Source organism: Carassius gibelio, chromosome B23 (genome assembly GCF_023724105.1).
Source record: "Carassius gibelio isolate Cgi1373 ecotype wild population from Czech Republic chromosome B23, carGib1.2-hapl.c, whole genome shotgun sequence".
Classification (NCBI taxonomy): domain Eukaryota; kingdom Metazoa; phylum Chordata; class Actinopteri; order Cypriniformes; family Cyprinidae; genus Carassius; species Carassius gibelio.
Window position 1 is genome coordinate 23383211 of NC_068418.1, and position 7658 is coordinate 23390868.

At 35.3% G+C, this 7658-nt stretch overlaps 1 protein-coding gene across 2 annotated transcripts in view; it reads right to left on the reverse strand.

Annotated features, from left to right (window-relative positions):
• Positions 1-7456, reverse strand: part of mical1 (microtubule associated monooxygenase, calponin and LIM domain containing 1) — a 31556-nt gene extending 24100 nt beyond the window's left edge. Inside the window, exon 1 of one of the 2 annotated variants that reach the window (XM_052594092.1) lies at positions 7398-7456. The gene's annotated coding sequence lies outside the window, so the exon portion shown is untranslated. Of the gene's footprint in view, positions 1-7336 lie in introns of both variants that reach the window. The other variant, XM_052594091.1, reaches the window with a different exon arrangement.
• Between the last annotated feature and the right edge of the window lie 202 nt (positions 7457-7658).

Sequence of the window (7658 nt, forward strand, 5' to 3'; positions counted from 1 at the left end):
AGAATTGACAGAAAGCTGACAGCCGACTTTTATTTTTGGGTGACTATTCCTTCAATGTTAATAAAACGACAAAACACAAAGAGAAAAATCACTCACTGCTCTTGACTGAAGACATTTAATACAGTTGCTTTAGGAAATCATATATTGTTTTATTTGCTCCCACATAATGCTCCTGCTAAATACAACTATTGTACCTGAAAATAAAGCACTGTGTGTTTCATTTTTATATTATGTGTAGTTGTAATGTATATCTTTGTCATTCTTTTATCTTTGTTATTAAAAATTAAGAACAAAGTTTTTTTTAACTTTGGCCTAAATATCTGCCATTCTTTTTTATTTTTTTTTGTTACCACGAAAGGCTTCGTCTTTATAATAGGGAAATTAGTTTGGGTGTAATGCTCAGACAACTTGCAAAATAGTAAAACCAACATGACAAAGAATTGTGATAAGATCGTGAATCGTGACATTTCTAAAACAAAACAAAAAAACATGATATATTTTTTCCCATATCGCCCAAAGGTGAAAAAATGGTTTCTTTCATCTATGCTTCTATGCAGAAGAGAATTTGGTTTAGTCAATTCTGTACAAATTCTGTTTAAGATTCTAACAAAACTGAATCAGCCCGAAGCAGTGTGGTAGGGAGTTGTATTAGACTTACTGTTTCTAAAGTAACTGTAACAAAGTTGTAAGTGTTTCTAATGTAATTGAAACTAACTGTGAAGTTGTTATAATTCTGATGAAATTCTAAAGTAACTGAATTAACCCGAAGCAGTGTGGTCACAGGATCATTTCAGAACTGTTGTGTGTTATAGTGTATTAAGTCTGACGCACATTTAAATTCGATTAATGAGAAATGATTTTTGAGAAATTTCTGTAGCTTGGTTTTGAATATGAAAAGATTCTTGTGGGGGAAACCACTTCTGTTGATCTGGTTTCAGGTATAAGCATCCAGATGTTTGTTTTGAATGTGCACCCTCCAGGAGAAACATGATCTGGTCATCTGATGGACAAGAAAACCAGAAAAAATAAGTGGAGCCAGGGGACTTCCACAAGGGAAGCGACTTCTTAAAGAACAGAGTGAACATCAGAACCAGAAATCGAGAGATTTCCAGACCCACAAGATCCAGAACTCCAAGCCTCAAGGATCTAGAAAAACCTGGAGACTAGGGATGGGCATTCGATTAAATTTTCTTAGTCGATCGTCGGGAGAATTAACGATCGACTATCGATTAATCATTAATATTTTTATAATATAATTAATTATTTAACTTTTATAATAAAAAAATGCAATGAATACAAAAATACAGCGTGTTTTTCCTCGGTTTGACCTTTATTACAAGATCAACTTGTGGCAGACAGTTAAACTACGTTCAGGCAAAACGAACATATATCCGCGTGCATATGCAGTGCTCTAAAGCAGCGGAACCTGCAGCTGCTAGCAGGCGTTCTTAAACAGAGACCTCATTTGTTCCAAAATAATAATAATGATAAAAGAATCATGTTAAACAATAACATAAAAAAACATTATAATACTTAGATCTGACAGATTTTGTCAAAATGTAACTCAAAACTATCCAAGCCAGAAGAAAAGGCCAGATATTAGCCTTCCTAACAATTACGCTAGGGTGTCAAATATTGCCCCCTGGTGGTAAAATATTTAATTGCTGCCACACAGTGAAATTCATTTAATTGCTTGAAGACTCGCACTACACAACGCAACCTGCATTAGATTCAAAAAAATGCTTTAGATTAATCGATAACAAATTAACATGATCGAGGAAAATCTTAACGATCAATTATCGATCGTCGATTAATCATGCCCATCCCTACTGGAGACCCACAATGTCATGGATGGATCTGATATTCACAAACTGCGACAACAGCTAGAAGGAATTTTCCAAATTGAAATAAAGAAACAAAGAAATCAAACCATTTTCAGAAACTGTGGACAGCAGTCTTATCACCGAGATGGAAAACAAGAAATGAGAAATGCACAAAGACAGACTCTCTGCACACGGCACCAGAAAGAGACAAACACACTGTATGCGTACTCAAATGCAGAACATTGTCTACTGAAAGCCAACATGTGGACAAATGACATCCACACTGAGAAAATGGACACAATGCAAGTGACAACACAAACACACACAATGTTGTTTGTTGATTGATGTTTTTGCTCCTTTATCCAGGTTTGAACTGTCATAATGTCCTTTTGCTGTTATGGATCTCAAGTGCTCCTCTCCCAAAAGTTTGTATCCCATTTTGCTAAATTTGAGAAAAGTCCATGTAATAATTTTGCCTATTTGGATAGAGCGATAACCAGTGTGCATGAGATGATGACCCAATGACGGGTAAGATTCTCCTTTGGCCAGAGGTGGACAAACATGCTCATTTCCCAAATGGATAAATGATTATAGAGAAGAAGAAAGTCAACAGTTGTGTTGTTTGTAGATCATTTGGGATGATCAAATCCTGAGCAAATGGTGGCCAACTGTAGAATGGGTGCATGTGTGATACATTAGCCGCTTTTCCACCGTCATGCCAGTGCGAGCCAGTGCTTTAAACGGGCCGGACGGGGCTAATAGCCTCAGACCTGTAGCACCGAGGCCAAAATAGAGCTGCGTTTCCACCGTTGGGTCAGAAGCTCCGCTGAGCTTCACTTAAACCTGCCCTTTACACGTCTCTCAGTAACAATGTCATTACAACCCCATCACTTCACCAACAAAGAGAAGCTATCTGAAAACTAATAAGAAATAAGTCAATGAACAAAGGGCTCCTGTAGCTAATCATTTTTGTAAGAAAAATATCCATAATCAAAATGTAATAATCACTTTAATCTAGCTTGCACTCACTGTTGTAAACTGAATTAGTTTTTGGCGGATGACGTAGGAGTTTGGCTCTGCGCATGCGTCGCTCAGAAGTATTTTTATTTTTTTGTTTTTGATCAAATAAATGCAGCTTTGATGAGCGAAAGAAACTTCTTTAAAAAATAATTATACAAATCTTACTAATCCCAAAATTTTGAATTGCAGTGTATATATTTCTGTTATATAGGCCTATATATTTACATACACAATATACATATATATATATCCCCGTGAGTTCACATAAACAGACAGCAGTTATGACCAATGTTATGTCACAAAACTAGGTTAGTGTACAACAAACAAGCCAGTGAGTGCACACTGGTGCTGCAGAGCATCATGTCAAGTGAGTCACTGGCTGCTGGCTGGAATATATTGCTAAGTGTGCATGTGACAGTAATGTACGTGTAAATTTAGATGTGCAGCCCACACTGATGAGTGTAATTGAGGCAAGACTATTTTAACACAACACAACACAGTGTCACCTGCGACTCCTGTGGGTTTCATGAACACAAAGTGTCCGTTTCATTTCAAACTCTCTGGATCCCATGCAGTTTCGTACAAAGCACAAAGTTTGCCTTCAGTCACGGTGAACATTCTTTCATTTTGACACAATGAGTACTTCACTTGTGGAAAAATGACCGCAAAAAGCCATGCAAGTTAAACAAGTAAGTTCATTTGCAATGCAATCACATACGAAAAGTGACAGAATTTTTATAATGTTTAAATTTAGCATCCTAAATAACTTATCTAGTACCACATTAGAATTACTAGTAGCATATAAACGGATAAACACTAACATTTAAATGCAGTTTAAACTTGAGGTAAGAGGATAAAGTGAAATGATACACACTTCACAGCATGTCTGGTCTGACTTTAGTGTGCTGGGATACTAGGAGTACTTCCTTTAAAACAGAGGCTTGTAACAAAAACACATATGGCATTAATGAGGACATTTTTTCTTGTGACATCCCTGATTTAATTCAAGATTTCCCTCTTTTACCTCATCTCTAATGACGTCAGATAACTTTTTGGTTCCCAGTTGACATGATAAACCTCATGAACAAAGTCTTAGAAATTTGCAGAAGAATGCGTGTTGCATGATCTAAAGCGTCACTGATGTTAAGAGTTTAATGTAATGTAGAATGCATTGCTAAAGTGAGGTTAATTCAATACTGTAACACTTTTTTTAGGGTGGCGTCTTTTTACTCTTTCTGTATGAAAAACAGCACGTGACTCCAGGGGTTTTGGTTTTTAAACCTCATAATCAACCCCCTGTGTGCCAACAAACCTCTTCAAACAAATGTTGCAGCACTTCCCGAATGTTTTACAGTCACACAGCATGTTACACAGACAGTAATCTCTCACACATCACTTCCTGGAAACGAACAAAGTCACGTCTTGTTCATGTAAACACTTAACAAGTGGTAGGGATACTGACTGAAAGAGTTTAAATGAGTCAGTTGACAGCATGTCGCTTGTGCTGCTGTTTGAACATAAAAGGCCTGTGATATGAGGAACAGATGTGAGACACACACACACACACACACACACACACACATCTTTTCAGGTACAGCATACCAGTCACTAAAAAAAAAAAAAAAATTATATTATTAATATATATATATATATATATATATATATATATATATATATATATATATATATATATATATATATATATATATATATATATATAAAATAGTAAATATTAAAATAATAATACAATATTTAAGTAATATTTAAAACTACATTAACATTATGAAAAAAAAGTAATTTATTATAAAGCACACATTTATTTAATTAATTATTTATTTACATTTTATTTAGTTTTTTTAAGTGAAAAATAATTGTATTGGCCCAAACATAATTCAAAATAATAAAAATGAACTACATTCACCAATAAGAATAATGTGAAGCACAAAACTGAACAGAAAGTGAAATGTCCAGATGCATTACAATAATTAGCTAGATTTCATGGGGGTAAATTATGACATAAAAATAATCTCGTAATAAAAAATATAAAAAGCTTTTTTTCTCGTGCATGAAATATTTCTAAAACTACATTTATTGTGTGTTTCTGCAGGTTTGGTGGTGTTAAATTCCACCCCTGCAGGCTCATTAACAGATTAATAAAGTTTATTGATTGTGCACGGAAGATGGAATTCTGTGCCCTTGTTATGAAGCACATGCACTTTGGGAGAATTGTGACGGGGACATTTTCTTGACCCATGACATCCATCCATTAAATTCACATGGGACGGAGCACGTACCACACAGATATATGCTGTTAATTCATAAAATCATGACACAGACTTAAAGAGAATGGTCTATGGTGCAATCTTGATAACAGCCACTGTTAATAAATACAGCAATATACATAAGCAAAGATTAAAGTCCCAGGGTTAAGGCAGATTTAGTACAGTAAGAGCACTCTCATAAAAAAGGTACATAAGCCGTCATAGGGGCAGTACCTTTTCAAATAAGACACATATGTACATTTAGGCATAAACATGTACAATTCAGATATTAATATGTACTTTTAAGGTACCACCGTAGTAGACCCCTAAGGTACAAAGGAGAACCTTTTGAAAAGGTACCACCCCAGGGACAGCTTTTGTTCTGAGAGTTTTGGGTAAGAAATAGACATATTTTTATAATGCTGAATTTCCCCCTGAACTCACAAGGTGATCAGTCATCAGTTTCAGCGATGTGAAAAACTGAGTTACCCAACACTACACACACTCACACCCAGGCCTGGACAAGCCGGAGAATTCAGCATCATTACCCCAGTCTTCAGTGTCGCATGATCCTTCAGATATCATTCTAATATTCTGATTTGCTCAAGTGTTTTATATATTAATAATGATAAAAATAACAACAGATATGTTTCTTAAGCAGCAAATCAGCACATTACAATGATTTCTGAAGGATTATGCAACACTGAAGACTGGAGGAATGATGCTGGAAATTTGGCTTTTGATCACAGAAATAAATTACATTTTAAATGTAGATTCCAACTGAAGGCAGTTATTTTAAATATTAAAAATATTTCACAATATTACTGCTCTTGCTGTACTTTGGATCAAATAAATGCAGGCTTGGTGAGCAGAAGAGATTTCTTTCAAAAACACTACATTTTTTACTGTTCAAAAATTTGTTTACTAGTAGTGTACTGTTGAATGAAATATAGGTTTATTAAATCTAGGCTATTTAAGCTATTTTAAGATAAATAACATTCTATGCTAACAAATTGAAATGAGGTAACTGTTTTCAACAAGGTGGACACATTGCAAGAGAGAACCTTTATTTATTCTCCACGGCCTCAGACTAAGGGTTTAGACTTTTTTTTATGTGATGGCCAAACAAGTGATAGGCTGGTCTGGTTTCAGAAATTTTTGTGGATGTAAAGGCTATATACAGGAAATAAGGGGCCAAAATTTTAACAGCTTGTCACTTGAACAGGGCCCTTAAAAAGAGATATTTCTTTCCTTTTTACTCCTAATAGGTAGGCCTACAAAATAGCACCTTATGGCTACGAATATACTAAACTAATGTGTACAGGTTACTGCTATGGTGTCAAGCAGGTGTACTCCAAAAGGTAAAATTTTGGCCCCTTTTGAGTGTGAGATTTCCCGGCCTGAAATTGAGTATCAGTCCGGCCCTACACACACACACACACACACACACACACACACACACACACACACACAATGTCACCCCCAAGTTTTTGCAACATCCCATGGGGCTTTATCTCAGGAAACATGCTCAGTGTGGCTTTCACGCATCTGCAAAGGAGACGCTGCTTTTAACAGAAAAACAGTGCTTAAACTTACACAAGCAATGCGCAAACCACAAAATGACACTAAACAGAAAGACAATGATACTAGTGTCATGCAGATTGAAAAAGCACCCTGTCTTTTTAAAACTGTTGTAGGAGTGCTACAGAGTTCCATGTACAGTGGTATTTACAGTGTGATACTTCAAAACTACATACAAAACTGGAACCATGGTACAGTGATTGTTTCAGATGACTGATATAGACAATGGTTACGTTACAGTAAATGAGTACAGATTATCATCTTCACATAGCCTCCCATGGTATTTAAAAAGTGTTAAAATAATATGTGAAAAAACTTTTTAGGAATGTATTGCCATATGCTCATCATCTATAACCTGGAATAAACATATTAAATACCCAAAATTCAGAAAACATGACTCTTATTTTTTTAATATTTCGGTTTGCGAAAACAGTTTAAAACAGTGTAAAAACAAGATTAATAAGTCTATCTAAACATGCAGAAACCATGTATTCACTGTATATACAACTTTATACTTTACACAACTTTAGCACATCACATCGACACAAGTTCACACCAGCTTGTTTACTTCTCCTTCAAGATGTGCAACGCTTTCTAAAGTACTTTTTCTGGTTTAGTAATTAATCGACTGACAATCAAATGAAATATTACCTTTAGGATTCTTTCAAACCACTTGTACCTCCTTGTTTTTCTCTCTGCGATTTTGACTCACCTGCCGCGGCTCGTCCGTCAAAGCATTGAATCCTTCAGGGAAGGCACTGCTCATGAATATTAATTAGACACAGTGACGTTCGATGATTTGATTGGCTAGAAGCCAGACACAAAGTTTTTCTAGGCTTCTTTGCGCCGTTGGATTTTTTTTCTACGACGAAACGTTATTTTATAAATGTGTTTTTATGTATGGTTCGTTTCCATATACAAATCAAAGTTCATTAACTGAATACGTGCTTATCAATCGTCATGTTATATAATT